This window comes from Giraffa tippelskirchi, chromosome 5 (genome assembly GCF_054371585.1).
Source record: "Giraffa tippelskirchi isolate mGirTip1 chromosome 5, T2T-mGirTip1v1.2.pri, whole genome shotgun sequence".
NCBI lineage: Eukaryota > Metazoa > Chordata > Mammalia > Artiodactyla > Giraffidae > Giraffa > Giraffa tippelskirchi.
In genome coordinates, this window is record NC_137279.1 from 72814679 (window position 1) to 72832304 (window position 17626).

At 38.6% G+C, this 17626-nt stretch overlaps 1 pseudogene; it reads left to right on the forward strand.

Moving 5' to 3' along the window:
* Positions 1 to 17626, forward strand: part of LOC145505196 (complement factor H-like) — an 80601-nt pseudogene that overhangs the window by 39691 nt on the left and 23284 nt on the right.

Genomic DNA, 17626 nt, shown 5'->3' on the forward strand with positions numbered 1-17626 from the left:
ATGAGAGAAACAGAGTATAGGACCAGAGAAGTTATCATTGACCAGTCTTTGTTAAAGAGAGGGATTAAGATATGCAAAAATTCAAAGTTTATAATTCACATAGCAAGCATACATGTGAAAATTACTCAGTAAGAATAACAGTAAAATGTAATTATACTACACCTCATTTTAAATATTCATAAGAGATAGTGAAAAATGCATCATTCTCCAATTAAAGTTAGATATAAACATTCAAATGGTTCCCCTGACCTCAATCATTTGGATATTAAGAATTATTCATTGTTTTTTTCTCTGATTAGGTAAGAAGGGAAAGTGTATCTTAATGTCTGGTTTGAGGGATAAGCTCAGTTCAGTTCAGTCGCTCAGTCGTGTCCGACTCTTTCGACCCCATGAACCATAGCACGCCAGGCCTACTTGTCCATCATCAACACCCTGAGTCCACACAAACCCATGTCCATCGAGTTGGTGATGCCATCCAGTCATCTCATCCTCTGTCCTTCCCTTCTCCTCCTGCCCTCAATATTTCACAGCATCAGGGTCTTTTCCAATGAGTCAGCTCTTCGCATCAGGTGGCCAAAGCATTGGAGTATCAGCTTCAACAGTTGTCCCTCCGCTGAACACCCAGGACTGATCTCCTTTAGGATGGACTGGTTGGATCTCCTTGCAGTCCAAGGGACTCTCAAGAGTCTTCTCCAACACCACAGTTCAAAAGCATCAATTCTTTGGCGTTCAGATTTCTTTATAGTCCAACTCTCACATCCTTACATAACCACTGGAAAAACCATAGCCCTGACTAGATGGACTTTTGTTGACAAAGTAATGCCTCTGCTTTTTAATATGCTGTCTAGGTTGGTCATAACTTTCTTTCCAAGGAGTAAGCGTCTTTTAATTTCATGGCTGCAATCACCATCTGCAGTGATTTTGGAGCCCAGAAAATTAAGTCAGCCACTGTTTCCACTGTTTCCCCATCTATATGCCATGAAGTGATGGGACGGGATGCCATGATCTTAGTTTTCTGAACATTGAGCTTTAAGCCAACTTTTTCACTCTCCTCTTTCACTTTCATCAAGAGGCTCTTTAGTTCTTCTTCACTTTCTGCCATAAGGGTGGTGTCATCTGCATATCTGAGGTTATTGATATTTCTCCCGGCAATCTTGATTCCAGCTTGTGTTTCTTCTAGCCTAGCATTTCTCATGATGTACTCTGAATATAAGTTAAATAAGCATGGTGACAATATACAGCCTTGACGTACTCCTTTTCTTATTCGTAACCAGTCTGTTGTTCCATGTCCAGTTCTAACTGTTCTTCCTGACCTGCATACAGGTTTCTCAAGAGACAGGTCAGGTGGTCTGGTATTCCCATCTCTTTCAGAATTTTCCACAGTTTATTGTGATCCACCAGTCAAAGGCTTTGGCATAATCAATAAAGCAGAAATGGGTGTTTTTCTGGAATTCTCTTGCTTTTTCGATGATCCAGTGGATGTTGGTAATTTGACCTCTGGTTGCTCTGCTTTTTCTAAAATCAGCTTGAACATCTGGAAGTTCATGGTTCACATATTGCTGAAGCCTGGCATGGAGAATTTTGAGCATTACTTTACTAGTATGTGAGATGAGTGTAATTGTGCGGTAGTTTGAGCATTCTTTAGCATTGTTTTTCTTTGGGATTGGAATGCAAACTGAGCTTTTCCAGTCCTGTGGCCACCTCTGAGTTTTCCAGATTTCCTTGCATGTTGAGTGCAGCACTTTCACAGCCTCATCTTTCAGGATTTGAAATAGCTCAACTGGAATTCCATCACTTCCACTAGCTTTGTTCGTAGTGATGCTTCCTAAGGCCCACTTGACTTCACATTCCAGGATATCTGGTTCTAAGTGAGTGATCACACCATCGTGGTTGTCTGGGTCGTGATGAACTTTTGTGTACAATTCTTCTGTGTATTCTTGCCACCTCTTCTTAATATCTTCTGCTTCTGTTAGGCCCATACCATTTCTGTCCTTTATCGAGCCCATCTTTGCATGAAATATTCCCTTGGTATCTCTAATTTTCTTGAAGAGATCTCTAGTCTTTCCCATTCTATTGTTTTCCTCTATTTCTTTGCATTGATCGCTGAGGAAGGCTTTCTTATCTCTCCTTGCTATTCTTTGGAACTCTGCATTCAAATGGGTATGTCTTTCCTTTTCTCCTTTGCTTTTTGCTTCCCGTCTTTTCACAGCTATTTGTAAGGCCTCCTCAGACAGCCGTTTTACTTTTTTGTATTTCTTTTTCTTGGCGATGGTCTGGATTCCTGTCTCCTGTACAATGTCATGAACCTCCATCCATAGTTCATCAGGCATTTTGTCTAGCAGATCTAGTCCTTTAAATCTATTTCTCACTTCTACTGTATAGCCATAAGGGATTTGATTTAGGTCATACATGAATGGTCTAGTGGTTTTCTCCACTTTTTTCAATTTAAGTCTGAATTTGGCAATAAGGAGTTCATGATCTGAGCCACAGTCTTCTCCCAGTCTTGTTGTTGCTGACTGTACAGAGCTTCTCCATCTTTGGCTGCAAAGAATATAATCAATCTGATTTCGGTGTTGACCATCTGCTGATGTCCATGTGTAGAGTCTTCTCTTGTGTTGCTGGAAGAGAGTGTTTGCTATGACCAGTGCGTTCTCTTGGCAGAACTCTATTAGCCTTTGCCCTGCTTCATTCTGTACTCCAAGGCAAATTTGCCTGTTACTCCCGGTGTTTCGTGACTTTCTACTTTTGCATTCCAGCCCCCTGTAATGAAAAGGACATCTTTTTTGGGTGTTAGTCCTAGAAGGTCTTGTAGGTCTTCATAGAACTGTTCAACTTCAAATTCTTCAGCGTTACTGGTCGGGGCATAGACTTGGATTACCGTGATGTTGAATGGTTTGCCTTGGAAACGAACAGAGATCATTCTGTCATTTTTGAGATTGCATCCAAGTACTGCATTTTGGACTGGTTTGTTGACTATGATGGCTACTCCATTTCTTCTAAGGGATTCCTGCCCACATTAGTAGATATAATGGTCATCTGAGGAATAAACAAGGATGTTATTTTTCTGTGTGATGTGATCAATGGAAAATTGTGCTTCTCTGTATTTATCACAAATTTCTAGTAAATAGAATGATTTTATTTTTAAAAAAAAACTGTTTTCTTCTGACAATTGACTTGATCTGAAAATAGACATCAGGATTCTGGTTTCTGAGGAGAATGGGAAAGAAAGAAAAAGAAAGCAGATGAGTTGTAGGATAAAATCTGTACTTTCGTCTCTTAGGATGTTAATTTAGTCAACCAAGGCTAGGACTATGGAGAATTCATTCAATACATCTGTATAGTTTTCTTTCAAGAAAGCCCACATACAAATTTTACTTAATACACCCACAAGGCATAATTTAATCTTCATTAACAAGGACCTCCTTACAAAACTCAGTCTTCTGAATTTTCTATAACTTTCTTTGCCTAGAAATCCTAATGCAATGAATAATTAAGTTAATAAGAGAATATAATTAATAGAAGAAACAATTTCTAATTTGATTGCTTAGTAAGGTAAACCATTATTCATACTTAAATTTTTATCCCACATGAAATCCTGTGGTTTTCCATTAATGAAACATGGAAGACTATATTATGTATATAGAGGATACTTTCCAGCTCGTGTAGGTCAACAGTTTTCTTATCACTGTGATCAGTATTTTGTGACTCTTTCACAAAGTTCCTGTGATTTCATGATTTGCACAGCATAAGGTTGGTTTCCATAAGTACCATGCCTCAATAAGTAAATCTTTTTAACTTTCTATGTATAAATCTTTCAAAGAGAGAGATACAACAGTACATGTGGGTATATACTATTGTCAAAAGAAAAATAAGGCCAAGGGATATGTTCTATGAGCAAAAATATCTACATAGTTCTTCCTTTCATAACGAGCTCTTCATGGAAATCACATGAGAATTATATCTGCATCATTTACACATATTTTAATCACAAAAACTGAAGATAAATAGCATGGAATGTTGATATTTAATTTTTAACAAACACGTGGTAGTAGTTTTCATTTCTGTTAAGTTACATGTTATATTTGAATACTAATGCATTCTTGTATAAGTACTATAAAGTTAATTTAAGATGTGTTATTTTACCAAATTCATGTTAATTTTTCTTTCATATTATTTTTATGATCCTTAGGACAATGTACTTTCAATTCTTTGGAAAATAGATATAACCCAAGTCTTGAAGAAAATTATTTATAGGGTAAAACTGTAAGGGTTCACTGCTATGATGGCTACAGTCTTCAAAATAATCAGAACACAATGAGCTGAACAGAGAATGGCTGGTCTCCTCCTTCCAGATTAATTACTAGTAGGTTAGAATATCATCACACCTTTCAGTTTAAGGCTTTTTCACTTTAAAACATCCTGTGATTAAAAACTAATTTAGCTAGGAGTCTTATCTGTTGTCTGGTATAAACTCATTTATTTCTAGCTGAGACCTTTATGTCAATTGTATCTGCTTCTATCTTAGGAGACTTTTATGTCAGAGTCTTTCCTCCTAAGCCTAAAAGTTATGTTTTTAAGCAAAGGTATGAGTCCATAGTGCATAATCTTCAAATAATATGACATATAATTTATATGTTTGAAACTCTAGGATAGATACACTTGTGAAAAATTCTCTCTCATGAAGTCTTCATAAACATCTAGTTAATGGAGATAGAGAAACACTTCTGGAGTGGACCAAATTCTGCTGCACTGAAAGGTTTTCCTGTACTGACACACAGATGTTTATGAAGATTTTCTAAGAACAATTTACTGAGTTTATCTTATTCATCCCAAAGTCACACAGTGGTATTTTTGAAGTTGTGGCACTTTAACCCCACATCAAACTCATTTTATACTAATTTGTGACCAATTCACTCTAACTCTTTTTATAGAAGAGAGGCTGCTACTGCTGCTGCTAAGTGGCTTCAGTCGTGTCCGACTCTGTGCGACCCCAGAGACGGCAGCCCACCAGGCTCTGCCGTCCCTGGGATTCTCCAGGCAGGAATACTGGATTGGGTTGCCATTTCCTTCTCCAAAGCATGAACGGGAAAAGTGAAAGTGAAGTCGCTCAGTCGTGTCCAACTCTTAGCGACCCCACGGACTGTAGCCTACCAGGCTCCTCCGTCCATGGGATTTTCCAGGCAAGAGTACTGGAGTGGGGTGCCATTGCCTTCTCCGTATGTAGAACTAGGCAGCAGAATCTCTTCAGGTGACTTGGGCTAACATACAGTATGACATATAAAGTACATCTAGATTATAAATGCCTTCAAGAGCTTAGTAAATCATCTTAAGTAAAGCCAGGCATATAAAACAAAACCCAAGAAGAACCAATTATATGTATTAGTTGGGTCCCCAGGTAACTGAAAACTGGTTTTTTTTTAAGCAATCCCCACCATACGTTTAAAACAACTTTTATCCTCAAGTGGAAATTAGCCACATTCAAATGAGTTAAGGGATAAGTAAAAAGAACTACAACTTTATTAAAAGTAAATAAATGTAACATACAGTATGTACAGATGGCACATGGTGCCAATTTTATTTGCAGATAGTATTCCAAGGTTCACAGGTTACACATTTGCTACAGCCTTAGCTAAATCTTGAACTAGTGCAGAATTATGTCTATTATTATTTTTTAACTAGTATAGTTTTGCTTTAATTTCTTAAAGTTTTAAGCTAGCTAGCTATGTGATACATTATGAAATTTGAAATAAATTATTTAAATCTTTGTTTATATCACTCCATTACAGTATGGGGAAAATTAAGACCATTCTTTAATATTTTACTTTCTTGTAACTAGTTATAAACAATAAGACTATCTCTGCATTTGACCTTGATAAGAATAAAAGAATATACAACCATTAGAAATATATTTGGGAAAACAAACTCAGCATATGAACTTTAAAATTAGTGTGTTTTACAGTAGAATTTTATTTAATCTTTAAAAAGTTACTTGCCTTGTTGAAAATTATTCTTTTTCCCAATTAAGTTTTCTTTGGAGTATATGTCACAGCTGCTAAGTTTTGCATATTAATTCAGAAAATACTGCTATAAAGCAATACAATACATCTGCAATGGCTTATTTTAATACTAGCATGGGAAAATGCATAAGTATAATTAAATTGAGAAAAATATTCAAAAAGTAAATATTTCAGAGACATTAAGTGTTGGGAAAAATGTGTAGAAATATATATTTTTATTTTGCATAACTATTTCAGAACAGTGATCTATAACTGGTATTCTTGGATTTTTTTTTATCATTAGCACATACTAATTGGAAAGTCCCTTTCCCCTTGAGGTGGGACTCAGCCAGACTGCCAACTAATTAATATTAGAAATGAACTTTTGATCCCATTACCACTTAGAGTCCTGTGACAGGCCAGTATTTGAAAATTCCAGAGCCAAGAAAAGTAGTGTTGGAGAAGACTCTTGAGAGTCCCTTGGACTGCAAGGAAATCAAACCAGTCAATCCTAAAGGAAATCAGTCTTGAATATTCATTGGAAGGACTGATGCTGAAGCTGAAACTCCAATACTTTGGCTACCTGATGTGAAGAACTGACTCATTGGAAAAGACCCTGATACTGGGAAAGATTAGCAGGAGGAGAAGGGGATGACAGAGGATGAGATGATTGGATGGCATCATCGATTCAATGGACATGAGTTTGAGTAAGCTCCGGGAGTTGGTGATGGACTGGGAAGTCTGGCATGCTGTAGTCCATGGGGCTGCAAAGAGTTGGACAAGAATGAGTGACTGAACTGGACTGAACCAAGAGTGATGGCATGTGGTTCAGGTTGAATGACAGGCTGAATTACTAATGCCTGGATGTGTATGAGAACTGAGATGGAGGCACCGCAGGCTCCATAGTGTGTGGTGAGGACAGCTGGCCTGATAAACGTGTATCTTATGCTAAGTGCTCTTTTTCAGATGTTCTTTTCTTCAAGATGAACAGGATTAACATTAATTATCAGAAATATTTTATTTTTTACTAAATTTGACTGGTCTAAAGTCATTTTAAGGGATGATTATTAAAATTAAGGTTTTTCCTTCTAATTTGATGTAAACTGGAAGGAGGGGATGTTTTGAAGTCCAAAACTCACTCATTACCAGAATGATAGTGTCTTACAACCTTTTTAACTATTTTGCTCCTGAGCTTCTGTTTATACCTCCTACTTTGAGTATTAATTTCTGCAGGCCCTGAGAGTAGCTCTTCATTTTCCAACTTAGACAAGAACTGAGGACAAAGACATGGATCTCTTTTATATTTGTCAATTAGCTAGAAACAGAGTTTCAGCCTCTGGGAAGCTGAGTCGATGTTGAGTGTCCCAAGGCAAGGGAAGAGTTTTATGCAGAGCTTTGGCAACAAATCAATATTTGGAAAATGTCAAGGTGAATGGATTCTACTCAAGATGTGGAGGAATTTTATGAGCTAAGGCCGATAGGAGGCAAAGGAAAGATTATCTGGGTTATTTCAAGGTATATTAACATTTAGATTGATTTTATGATTGATGAAAAGCCATAAGGAATTTTAAGGAAAGGAGTGATATAATTTTATTTGGGTTTTTGAAAGTTTTTCTGTGTGCTATACTTATGATGGACAAGAGAAGACTCATGCAGGGTGAGAAAGAGTGGGGATTAGATAGGGTCATGACTGAAGGGATGTAGAGAGGGGATAGATTTGGTATATATTTCCCTGGTAGAAAGCATAGATAATGTTACTAAACACTGAGTGTCAGAGAGACTAAAAGGTGAAGGGACTTACATATTTGTTTACCATTTTTTAATAAGCAAGAAAGTAAATGGAAATAACTTTGTAGGTGGGCAGGGCAGAGAAGACTTTGGAAAAAGCATCACAACTTTGACTTGAACACCTTGTGGTTGGCCTGCCCATGGACCATAAACACTGGATATGCCAACTACAGTGTTAATACATGAGTCTACTCAGGAGATATGAATGGGGGATTATCACTCTGTAAAAGGTGACATCGAGTTGGAAAAGAACGTAGAATGAAAATAGAAGCGAGCTCAAGACTGAGCCCTGAAGCATTCCAACACTGAGGTGTCCAGCAGAGGAGGAATAGATGGCAAAGTAGACAGAAAAATGGAGGACCCAGAGAATTTAGGAGAGAAATGTCAGATTGAGTGTTTCATAAATGTGGAGAGAAGAAAATTATTTAAGAAATACAAAGTACAATAGATTGATTAATACTGGTTCTTGAGGAATCAGGCTGAAATGATTCTTGAATCTTATGGTAGCAACCAAGCTTATTTTAAGCTTGTTCATTCTTCCTAATCTGTAAAATGATTTCATATTTACAAATGCTCTAATATTTCAAAGGATTTTTTAGTTATTAAATTATTCATGTAAAGTTCTTTTGCAACGCCTGATGTACAACCAGGATTCCCAGGTGGCGCTACTGGCAAAGGACCCACCTGCCAAGGCAGGAGACATAAAGACACCAGTGTTCCAATCCTGGGTCTGGAAGATCCCCTGGATAAGGGAATGGCAACCCACTACAGTATTCTTGGCTGGAGAATCCCATGGATAGAAGAGCTGGTGGGCTACAGTTCATGGAGTTGCAAAGGGTGGGACATGAGTGAAGCAACTTAGCACACATGCTCATGCCATACAATTAATTTATGGAAATTGTAACATAATTACATCATTAGAATAGTGAACAGGGGTAAATATTTCTAATTCAGTTGATAACCTCCAGTTAGAAGACTGTAAAAATGTGATGAATTTGGATATATAGAGGCCAACAATAAATGTAACAGAGATGGTTTTGGATGGAGTAAATACAGCAAAACCTACAGAGAACCTGCTGAGAAAATGATTTAGAAACTTAATATAGCATGCAGACATAACTATTTCAAAGATTTGGTTGTGGCAGAGAACAGGTGGTTCAGGAGATATTGCTTAGAGAATTATGCACTGAATGAAGTACCGTTTTAATGGGAAATATGAGAGAGTATTGAACGCTGAAGAGAGTGAGCTAGAGAGGGAAGTGGGCAGAGATGGAACACTGGCTCCCTGTGAAGGAGGAGGGAGAGGAGCCAGTGGGGCTGAGAAAGTTCTGAGCTTTGGTGACAACTGCTCTACTTACAACATTCTGTCAGGAGGAAGGAAGGAAAATGGGTGTGTAAATCTAATGCTGAAAAGAAGCAGATGCTGATGGTTCCTATTTTCCTGTGAGGAAGGAAACAAGCTCATGTAAGACTGAGTGGTGCATGGGGGAAGAAAGAGAAAGAACTCTGGGTAGAGAAGAAAAGCCTGAAAATAGAGATTTCAGACAGACACACAGGGTGAGCTTATTATAGAAACGAGATGGGCTTATTCAACAGTGTTAGGGCCCAGGTAAATTTCACTTTTCAGGCTGTCAACAAACACCTCATATGTGGAAAAGGTCAGTTTTCATTCCAATCCCAAAGAAAGTCAATGCCAAAGAATGCTCAAACTACTGCACAATTGCACTCATCTCACAAGCTACCAAAGTAATACTCAAAATTCTCCAAGCCAGGCTTCAACAGTACCTGAACCATGAACTTCCAGATGTTCAAGCTGGATTTAGAGAAAGCAGAGGAACCAGAGGTCAAATTACCAATATCCATTGGATCATCAAAAAAAGCAAAATAGTTCCAGAAAAATATCTATTTCTGCTTTATTGACTATGTGAAAGCCTTTGACTGTGTGGCTCACAGCAAACTGGAAAATTCTTAAAGAAATGGGAATACCAGACCACCTGACCTGTCTCCTGAGAAATCTGTATGCAGATCAAGAAGCAATAGTTAAAACTGGACATGGAACAACAGACTGGTTTCAAATAGGGGAAGGAGTACATCAAGGCTGTATATTGTTACCCTGCTTATTTAACTTATATACAGAGTACATCATGAGAAACACTAGCTGGATGTAGCACAAGCTGGTATCAAGATTGCCAGGAGAAATATCAGTAACCTTAGATATACAGATGACACCACACTTGTGGCAGAAAGCAAAGAAAAACTAAAGAGCCTCTTGATGAAAGTGAAAGAGGAGAGTGAAAAAGTTGGCTTAAAACTCAACATTTAGAAAGCTTAGATCATGGCATCTGGTCCCATCACTTCATGGCAAATAGATGGGGAAACAGTGACAGACTTCATATTTGGGGGCTCCAAAATCACTGCGGATGGTGACTGCAGCCTTGAAATTAAAAAATGCTTGCTTCTTGGAAGAAAAGTTATGACCAACCTAGACAGCATATTAAAAAGCAAAGACATTACTTTGCCAACAAAGGTCTGTCTAGAAACAGCTTCGGTTTTTCCAGTAGTTATGTATGGATGTGAGGTTGGACTATAAAGAAAGCTGAGCACTGAAGAATTGATGCTTTTGAACTGTGCTGTTGGAGAAGATTCTTGAGAGTCCCTTGGACAGCAAGGAGATCCAACCAGTCCATCTTAAAGGAAATCAGTCCTGAATATTCACTGGAAGGACTGATGCTGAAGCTGAAACTCCAATACTTTGGCCACCTGATGCGGAGAACTGACTCACTTGAAAAAAACCCTGATGCTGGGAAAGATGGAAGGCAGGAGGAGAAGAGGATGACATAGGATGAAATGGTTGGATGGTTTCACTGACTTAATGGACTTGAGTTTGAGTAAGCTCTGGCAGTTGATGATGGACAGGGAAGCCTGGCATACTGCAGTCCATGGGGTTGCAAAGAGTCAGATATGACTGAGCGACTGAACTAACTAACTAATTAACTAGACCAAGAGAAAATGGTGAAAGACACAAGCCAGGAAGCTGTCTTTCAAGAATTATCAGTCTAGTATGAAAAACAAAACAAAACAGTGAATTAAGGTAAATAATGAGTTGAAAGGTAATGGTACTTCTATATTTTTCAAACAAGTGTATTTGAAGAACAAAAATATCCAAGCACTTCAAAATAGGAGGGGCTGAGGCTCTAGTTCTTGTAGGAAGATATCTATGAAAGAAAGGGTGAAAACCATTCATCAGCATAGAGACAGGAGTCTGTGCAGCAGTTGAGGCAGCTAAGAAATTGACCTCTTTTTAAAATTCTGAATGGATTCCAGGGGGAGATGTGTGACATTGGACATGTTGGCAAGGAAGTGATATTATAAAGTTTGACATTTATTCTAAGTATAAGGGGAAGCTTTTCAGATCATGACGGCTTTCTTACAGGTACTCTCTCTATGTGAAGACAGCAGTTTGGAAAATACCCTACAGCCAAGATCTTTTCTTGTTTTTGTAACAATTGCAATAAATAAGAATAAATACAATACATTACAATAAAATAAGAATTTTATACAAGATAAGCACAAACGACTTACCTGGAGGACCAGTGAATAAGAGTTCACATGCCACTACAGGAAACCTGGGTTGGGTCCCTGATCCTGGAAGATTCCACATGCCACGAGGCAACTAATCCCATGTGCCGCAACTAGTGAGCCAAATGTTGCAGCTACTAAAGCCTGCATGCCAAGAGCCCATCAGTCAGTCAGTCGGTTCAGTTGCTCAGTCATGTTCGACTCTTTGCAACCTCACGGACCGCAGCACGCCAGGCCTCCCTGTCCATTACCAACTCCCGGAGTCCACTCAAACCCATGTCCATCGAGGCGGTGATGCCACCCAACCATCTCATCTTCTGTTGTCTCCTTCTCCTCCTGCCCTCATCTTTCCCAGCATCAGGGTCTTTTCAAATGAGTCAGTTCTTCGCATCAGATGGCCAAAGTATTGGAGTTTCAGCTTCAACATTAGTCTTTCCAATGAACACCCAGGACTGATCTCCCTTAGGATGCACTGGTTGGATCTCCTTGCAGTCCAAGGGACTCTCAAGAGTCTTCTCCAACACCACAGTTCAAAAACATCAATCCTTCGGCGCTCAGCTTTCTTTATAGTCCAACTCTCACATCCATACATGACCACTGGAAAAACCATAGCCTTGACTAGATGGACCTTTGTTGACAAAGTGATGTCTCTACTTTTTAATATGTTATCTACGTTGGTCATAACTTTCCTTCCAAGGAGTAAAAGCATCTTTTAATTTCATGGCTGCAATCACTGTACCCAACAAAAAATCACTGCAATTAGAAGCCTTTAACATCACAACTAGCCCCACTTGCTGCAACTAGAGAAAGTCTGTGCACAGCAACGAAGACCTAGCACAGTCAAAAATAAATATATAAATTTTTTCTAAAGATAAGCACAAAATATATAAAGGAAAACACATACCAATAGAAGTATTGCTACGTGGAAGTTTGGAATAGCATTTAAGAAAAGAAATCCCAAAGGTTCTCATCAAGAGTGAACTTTTCAACTAAGTTACAAAATTCAACATTAAAACAAAAACAAATTTATTGAGTTATTTTTTGTGGCATTACTTTAAAAAAATCATTAATTTACATCTTGCCTTATGATTGGGCTTCCTTGGTGGCTCAGTGATAAAGAATCCACCTGCCAATGCAGGAGACTCAGGTTTGATCCCTGGATCAAGAAGATCTCCTGGAGAAGGAAATGGCAATCCACTCCAGTATGCTTGCCTGGGAAATTGCATGGACAGAGGAGCCTGAAAGACTACAGTCCATGGAGTCACAGAGTTGGACACAACTTAGAGACTAAACAACAGCAACTTTATGATTAGGTAATCAGTTCAGTTCAGTCACTCAGTCGTGTCCAATTCTTTGCAAGTACGCAGTACGCCAGGCCTCCCTGTCCATCACCAACTGCCGGAGTCTACCCAAACCCATGATTAGGTAATAATCATTGATTTTTAGATAGTGTGAATGTCCTATTTTGGAAAGAATCTAATTTTTAAATTCCAGTTTTGAATTTTATAAATTACTTAACAAAATAAGAAGATTCTAAATAAGAATAATGCAATTGTTGATTATATGTAGCAATGTCACAAATTTCATAAATTTAAAAAAATTCCATGGACAATTTTATACATTTCTAAATTGAATCAGTATAATTAAAATGTATTAATAGTTGAAGTACAGCAAGAAAAGATAATTAGAAGTACAGCAAGAAGATATTTATAAATCATATATCTTTAAATATAAAGATATTTATATATCACATACATAATAAAGACACCTATAATTTGCCTATGTGGCCTTGAACATGTTTACTCATTATGTTTCATATTTATATTTGACATTTAGTATTTGCAGCCATACTATTGAAATTTAGAGTTACCCCTGAAAATGTAAGATCTTAAATTATAATCATTGCAAGCATGTTGTTTATACTTCAATATGTTTCTGAAGAGGGAAAAGATAAACTAGCAATAGAATTTTATGAATCTTTCTGTCCTGATATTAATATCATTTATCTTGACAAGTGTGAAGCTATATCTTACTGATTGATAGATAATCATGTGATCAAAATGTGAGGACTAGTTACCAGAAAAATACAACTAGCATTGCAGAAATACCATTTGTGTTTTTATATGATACTCTTTCTTTTAGGACCTATGAAACCAGGAATTATAGTGGAGAAAATATCCATTTTATACATTCCTGTAGGAGTTTTAGGTCATACCTGAATGATCTAGTGGTTTTCCCTACTTTCTTCAATGTAAGTCTGATTTGGCAGTAAGGAGTTCATGATCTGATCCACAGTCCACTCCCGGTCTTGTTTTTGCTGACTGTATAGAGCCTCTCCATTTTTGGCTGCAAAGAATAAAATCAATCTGATTTTGGTATTGACCATCTGGTGACGCCCATGTGTAGAGTCTTCTCTTGTGTTGTTGGAAGAGGGTGTTTGCTATGATCAGTGCGTTCTCTTGGCAAAACTCTATTAGCCTTTGTCCTGCTTCATTCTGTACTCCAAGGCCAAATTTGCCTGTTATGCCAGGTGTTTCCTGACTTCCTACTTTTGCATTCCAGCCCCCTATAATGAAAAGGACATCTTTTTTGGGTGTTAGTTCTAAAAGGTCTTGTAGGTCTTCATAGAACCGTTCAACTTCAGCTTCTTCAGCATTACTGGTCGGGAGATAGATTTGGATTACCGTGATATTGGATGGTTTGCCTTGGAAATGAACAGAGATCATTCTGTCATTTTTGAGATTGCATCCAAGTACTGCATTTTGGACTCTTTTGTTGACCATGATGGCTACTCCATTTCTTCTAAGGGATTCCTGCCCACAGTAGTAGATATAATGGTCATCTGAATTAAATTCACCCATTCCAGTCCATCTTAGTTCACTGACTCCTAGAATGTCAACGTTCACTCTTGCCATCTCCTGTTTGACCACTTCCAATTTGCCTTGATTCATGGACCTAACATTCCAGGTTCCTATGCAATATTGCTCTTTACAGCATCGGACTTTGCTTCTATCGCCAGTCACCTCCACAGCTGGGTATTGTTTTTGCTTTGGCTCCATCCCATCATTCTTTCTGGAGTTATTTCTCCACTGATCTCCAGTAGCATCTTGGGCACCTACTGACCTGGGGAGTTCATCTTTTAGTGTCCTATCTTTTTGCCTTTTCATACTGCTCCTGGGGTTCTCAAGGCAAGAATACTGAAGTGGTTTGCCATGCCCTTCTCCAGTGGACCATGTTCTGTCAGACCTCTCCATCATGACCTGTCCGTCTTGGGTGTCCCCACATGGCATGGATTAGTTTAATTGAGTTAGACAAGGCTGTGGTCCGTGTGATCAGAGTGGCTAGTTTTTTGTGATTATAGTTTCAGTGTGTCTACCCTCAGATGCCCTCTGGCAACACCTATCATCTTACTTGGGATTCTCTTACCTTGGACGTGGGGTATCTCTTCACGGCTGCTCCAGCAAAGCGCAGCCTCTGCTCCTTACCTTGGACAAGGGGTATCTTCTCACGGCTGCCCCTCATGACCTTGAATGTGGAGTAGTTCCTTCAAATCCATTATGATTATACAGTGGAAGTGACAAATAGATTTAAGGGACTATATCTGATAGACAGAGTGCCTGATGAACTATGGACAGAGGTTCGTGACATTGTACAGGAGACAGAGATCAAGACCATCCCCATGGAAAAGAAATGCCAAAAAGCAAAATGGCCGTCTGAGGAGGCCTTTCAAATAGCTGTAAAAAGAAGAGAAGTGAAAAGCAAAGGATAAAAGGAAATATATTCCCTTCTGAATGCAGAGTTCCAAAGAATAGCAAGGAGAGATAAGAAAGCCTTCCTCAGCGAACAATGCACAGAAATAGAGGAAAACAATAGAATGGGAAAGACTAAAGATCTCTTCAAGAAAATTAGAGATACCAAGGGAACATTTCATGCAAAGATGGGCTCAATAAAGGACAGAAATCATATGGACATAACAGAAGCAGAAGATATTAAGAAAAGGTGGCAAGAATACACAGAAGAACTGTACAAAAAAGATCTTCATGACCCAGATATTCCCGATGGTGTGATCACTCACCTAGAGCCAGACATCCTGGAATGTGAAGTCAAGTGGGCCTTAGAAAGAATCACTATGAACAAAGCTAGTGGAGATGATAGAATTCCAGTTGAGCTATTTCAAATCCTGAAAGTTGACGCTGTGAAAGTGCTGCACTCAATATGCCAGCAAATTTGGAAAACTCAGCAGTGGCCACAGGACTGGAAAAGGTTAGTTTTATTCCAATCCCAAAGAAAGGCAATGCCAAAGAATGCTCAAACTACCGCACAATTGCACTCATCTCACACGCTAGTAAAGTAATGCTCAAAATTCTCCAAGCCAGGCTTCAGCAATACATGAACCGTGAACTTCCAGATGTTCAAGCTGGTTTTAGAAAAGGCAGAGGGACCAGAGATCAAATTGCCAACATCCAATGGATCATCAAAAAAGCAAGAGAGTTCCAGAAAAACATCTATTTCTGCTTTATTTACTATGCCAATGCCTTGACTAGTGGACTACAATAAACTGTGGAAAATTCTGAAAGAGATGGGAATACCAGACCATCTGACCTGCCTGTTAAGAAACCTGTATGCAGGTCAGGAAGCAACAGTTAGAACTGGACATGGAACAACAGACTGGTTCCAAGTAAGAAAAGGAGTGCGTCAAGGCTGTATATTGTCACCATGCTTATTTAACTTATATTCAGAGTACATCATGAGAAACGCTGGGCTGGAAGAAACACAAGCTGAAATCAAGATTGCCGGGAGAAATATCAATAACCTCAGATATGCAGATGACACCACCCTTATGGCAGAAAGTGAAGCAGAATTAAAGAGCCTCTTGATGAAAGTGAAAGAGGAGAGTGAAAAAGTTGGCTTAAAGTTCAACATTCAGAAAACTAAGATCATGGCATCTGGTCCCATCACTTCATGGGAAATAGATGGGGAAACATTGGAAACAGTGTCAGACTTTATTTTTGGGGGCTCCAAAATCGCTGCAGATGATGATTTCAGCCATGAAATTAAAAGACACTTGCTCCTTGGAAGAAAAGTTATGACCAGCCTAGACAGCATATTAAAAAGCAGAGACATTACTTTGCCAAAAAACTTCTGTCTAATCCAAGCTATGATTTTTTCCAGTAGTCCTGTATGTATGTGAGAGTTGGGTGATAAGAAAGCTGAGTGCGAAAGAATTGATGCTTTTGAAGTGTGGTGTTGGAGAAGACTCTTAAAAGTCCCTTGGACTGTGAGGAGATCCAACCAGTCCATCCTAAAGGAAATCCGTCCTGAATATTCATTGGAAGGGTTGATACTGAGGCTGAAACTTCAACACCTTGGCCACCTGATGTGAAGAACTGACTCATTTGAAAAGACCCTGATGCTGGGAAAGATTGAAGGAGGGAGGAGAAGTGGACAACAGAGGATGAGATGGTTAGATGGCATCACCGATTTGATGGACATGAGTTTGAGCAAGCTCTGGGAGTTGGTGATGGACAGGGAAACCTGGCGTGCTGCAGTCCATGGGATTGCAAAGAGTCGGACACGATTGAGCAACTGAACTGAACTGAACTGGAGGGGACATGTCTCCTCAGGCAAGGGAAGCAAAAGTAAAAGTTAGCAAATGAGACTACATCAAACTAAAAAGCTCTCCCATAGCACAGAAAACTATCAATGAAATGAAAAAGACAGCCTACTGAATGCGAGAAGATATTTTGCAAAGGATATATCCAATTAATATTCAAACTACACAAAGAATTCCTGCAATTCAACATCAGAATAACAAACAACTCAACTGAAAAAAAAAATGGTCATAAGACCTAAATAGATATTTTTTCCAGGAAGACATAGAGATGACCAACAGACACGTGAAAAGATGCTCAACATTACTAATCTTCAGGCAAATGTATATTAAAACCATAGTGAGATGTCCTTTCACACTTGTCACAATGGCTATCATCAAAAAGACAATCGCAAGTGTTGGCTAAATGTGGCAAAAAGGGAGTCTTTGTGCACTGTTGGTGGAACTGTAAATTGATAGTCACTGTGGAAAAGATTATGGAGTTAATTTAAAAAGTTAAAAGTAGAACTGCCATATGATCTATCAATTCCACTTCTGGGCATTTTTTCAAAGGAACCAAAAACACTAATCCAAAAAGATATAAGAACTACGGTGTTCATTGTAGCATTACATGCAATAGACAAGGATAGGAAGCAACCTAACAGTCCATTGA